The following is a 4,425-nucleotide window of genomic DNA, read 5'->3' on the forward strand; positions in this document are numbered from 1 at the left end:
CCTACAACCGTCGATAAGACACGTCTTCTGCTGCCTTGCGGGCCGCCAATGTTAGGCAACATTCGTGTAAGCGCTCCATTGATAGTATCAGCTTTTGCGCTTGCCGCTGATAGGTGCTGCTTGTAGCTAAGTCGCCTGTCTATTATCACGCCAAGATTCTTAATCGACTTCTTAAAGAGTATTTCATGGGTGTCTATACGTAGTTTTATTTCCTCTTTCTTTCTCCGCCCACTGACGAGTACCGCCTCGGTTTTTTGGGCTGCCAATTCCAATCCAGATTTTTCCAACCATAGCCTCACCCTTGCTGCTGCGTCATTGCTTTTTGCTTCCAGCTGGTCTATGTGTCTATCCGTAACTACAAGCGAAATATCATCTGCATAGCCTACAATAGTAGCACCGTCTGGTAGTTTTAGTTTGACATTCCAAAGTATTGGACCAAGGACAGATCCGTGGGGAACCCCGCCAGTGATTTGGTATGTTTTTTGGCCACAGTCTTTATCGTATTGCAGAATTCTGTTGGTGATGTAACTACGAATTATGCGCAGTAGGTAATCCGGTACACTTAGTTCTTTGAGAGACAATAAAATGTTGCCCACTTTGCAGAGTTGAATGCATTTTTGATGTCCAGTGTAATGATGGCGCAGTACTTCATATGCAAGTGCCCACCACTGATTGCTTCGTGCGCACTGTCTGTCACAGTCCTGATTGCGTCTACCGTTGATCTCTACCAATTTTCTAAAGCTTCTAATTTTACTTTGCTGTATTGCTCACTTCAGATCGCGTTTACGAGCCTAATAGGATGCATTAAGTTCTTCATACGATGAACGGCGCCGTGCTCTTTGTGCCTTTCTCCTTGCCATTAGGCATTTCCTACGGATTGATGCACCTTCATCGGTCCACCAGTAAACTGGTTGTTTGTGCCTACCGACCCCGCACCTAAGCATGGTTGCGTCACAGTAAGCTTCCATTTGAGAGGCAACTTGTTCCGCCAGGATTTCAGTGTTCGCTCTGTCAATATGCACGCTTTCCCAAGCATTTTGAAAAGTTGCAGTGTTGAAAGCTGATTTTTTCCATTTGTATTTACGTTTTGTATCTACGTACTATGCTGGACGCTTGTAACATAATGGCCAGATGATCGCTATGCGAATGAATGCCTTTATCTACCGTCCAGATGGTGGTAATCGCAGTTAGCCGATCCGCAAAGGCAAGATCAATGATGGAGTTTCCCTTTTTGCAGTCGTACGTATATACGCCAGGAGTATTCAGAAGAACAAGGTCCAGCGCTGCGACGGTGTTCTCAACCAGCCGACCCCTCTGATTGGTATGTGTACTGCCCCAAGTTCATGACCATGCGTTGAAGTCTCCTGCAAGCAGGATCAGCCTCTTTCCCCTTAATTCGAGTTCCAACTCCACCATCATATGCTCGAACTCCTGTGGAGACCACCCGTCGTCCGTTTTTATCCATGTAAATCCGTTGCGAACTGTCGCCATTTTACACTGAGGAGTTTTATTGCCCACCAGCCAAACCGCCGATCCCATGTTACTATCAGCAATCCAATTGTGGGTGTCAATACTTTCAAATGGTTCAGAAAGTAGAACTATATCAATGTTTTGTTCCGCTACAATCTGCCATAGCAGGTCCTGAGCTGCTTGGCAATGGTTAACGTTAAGTAGAAGAACTTTCATGTTTTTCTTGACAGCGCGGGCCCTTTGCGCTGCCAGCTGCATATGCTCCGGTACACAGCACACATTTTTCATTGTTTTTGCAGCTTGATGCTTGGTGGCCTTCTTTGCCACATCGACTGCACAGTTTCTTGCGATCGGGTTCTTTACACGCGGTTGCTACGTGATCGTATGCCCAGCATCTGTAGCACTGTCTTGGTGATGTAACTTCTTTTACTCGACATCTTACCCATTCTACTTTGAGCTGCCCTAGCTCCAGCACCTTTTCGTCACCATCTGCACGCAGCGAAGAATACATTGACTGTGTACCTCCTGGAATGGTGCGTGTGCTTCGTATCGCCGACTTCTTCAGATTTTTCACCTGTGCCTGCTGAGTAATCGCTTAAAGTAGTTCCTCCTCCGTGTTCAGGTCAGTGATAAGACATTGGATACATTGGATTGTGATTGTATGCGTATTCAGGTTCACCGATGCTACACCGTCCAGCGCTTTTTCAATAGCCATTTGGTAACTACTGGTCTAAACATCCTTGCTCCTCGTAAATTCTAAAAGTAGGCCTCCTTTTTTTGTATGTCGCATTGTCTTAACTTTTTCGCTACGGCCCTTTAGTTCTTCGCTGTGCTTTACAGCTCGCAACATATCCGCATATGATGTACCGTCCGCCTTTTTCTCGATAATAATGGCGGTCGACATTGGCCTGATGGTGCCTTTTCTGTTTTTCAGCGATTTTTTTTCTTCTCTACCTTTTTCCACTCTTCCCTCTGCATGGGTTGAGTTACAGTTTGTGGCCGAGAGGAATCAGTGTCGCTTTTCCTCTTTTTAGCAACTGGAGACTTTGTTGCAATCTGGGCTGCAGCTCTTGGGCTTTCTTTGGCTCGGGTTCTCTTAGCCGACTGAGGAGTGGTTTTCCCTGCTGTCGACACAATTTGCACCTGTTTAGGGGTAGACAATTTTTCTATGCACCGTTCCATTGAATCCGTTTTAATGAGAACAGACGTTCTCTCTCTCTCGAGCTCTTTTGATAACACTGCACATTCTTCTTATGTCACCGTGAACATTACGGCGTGATTCCACGTACTGGATAAGTCCATCAATTTCTCTTTCAAGTATGTCAATCAATTCAAATTGTCTGCTTTGTTTTGTTTCAGTGCTGCCGGAAGTCAGATTTTGCTGCGGCTTAGGAGCGTCAGTGACTTTTATGATGTGATGGGTTCTCGGCGTCCCGGCCGTGCCATCTCGGCCTTTCATCTCCAGTGTTGATACACCTGTTGGCCGCTGGGTAGTCGTTTTGGCAAGCTGCTCTCAGTTGTGTTGCCTGTTGTTGCTGCTGCTTGTGGAGGGGTCCTTGCAATCACGGAGCTCCTCCTGAAAGCCTCCATAGCTTCTTCCAACTTGGTAGTGCTGTTTATATCGGTGTTTTTATTTTTATATATATTTGTGTTGTCCATGTTGTATGTCATGGGTTCCCGGCCATTGCGACATTGAGGGGAACAGAGCCGATGAACTAGCGAAAATCGGTACCAAATTGACTGATGAGTACATAGACAATGATACAGGTATACCCTAGCAAATATGTAGACTAAGAGTAGGGAATGAAAGATGGCGTAACGGAGCCACTTGCAAAATAGCTCGACAGATGTGGCCGATAAGAATAGTCTTAACACACTGATTTCAGTTATTATGGAGCACTGCCTTATCGGTAGGCACGCCCAGAGAATGGGTGTGCAAACACATGACTTCTGCAGAAGTGGTCTAGACGAGGAAAAGACGATCCCGCACCTTCTGTGTCACTGTCCTGCTCTATCCAGACGTAGACTCGCCATTTTGGGTGGCTCTGTCGAAATTAAGGATCTTGCATCACAATGGGTAATGAGCCTGAGTGTGTCCTGCAATGGATAACCGCTTCAACCTAATCTAACCTAGGTGTGACTTTTTTTTTTTTAGTCAGGAGGTGTAAATCAAAATGTCTTAAACATCATCAAAGGTGCCGTCACACCAATGGTATGTGGGGCATGCTTGGACTAACACTATAATATTCCTCCTCCTCGGCTGATTTCCACTCTGGAACCGCGTTAGCATTTCTTCAAGGTGGAGCCGCGCTTATGTCTACTGACACAACAGGTTCCTGCGCCCAGGTTCCGCTCCTGTGGGCGTATTGTAGTATTGAATACTTAGTCTATCTGTTTGCGTCTACTGCTGCTGTCGTTTGTGGGCTTTCCACAAACCTCGTCACGACTGTAGCCGCGAACGTGTTTGCGGAGTCCCATTTAGTAATGTTCGAGCACATAACCTGGACGAACCTTGTCTGGGATGGCGGGTGTTCGAATGCCTTAGCCAGCATTGCCCGTTCTTCACTGAAACGTCTGCAGTGAAAGGCCACATGTTCTGCGCTCTCGACTGTATGCGAGCAACTCGGGCAAAAACTGCTGTCGGCCAGCTGGAAACGGTGTAGATATTCAAGAAAGCAGCCGTGTCCGGTGAGTATCTGAATTAGGTATCGCCATGCTTCCTATTCATCCACCCTTCAAGGTTCGGTATGAGTTTGTAAGTCCACCGGCCTTTGGTTGACTCATCCCATCATATTTGCCATTCGACCATCGATCGCTTTCTTTCTACCGCCTTTTCTGCTATCGTCGGTTTCACTCCTCTCATTCCATAGAGACGATACAGCTCCATCGCATGAATATCCACTGGTATTTTTCTATCAATAACGCATATTGCGTCGTCTGATACCGTTCTATAAG

This window comes from Anastrepha ludens, chromosome X, assembly GCF_028408465.1.
Source record: "Anastrepha ludens isolate Willacy chromosome X, idAnaLude1.1, whole genome shotgun sequence".
In the NCBI taxonomy this organism is placed as follows: Eukaryota; Metazoa; Arthropoda; class Insecta; order Diptera; family Tephritidae; genus Anastrepha; species Anastrepha ludens.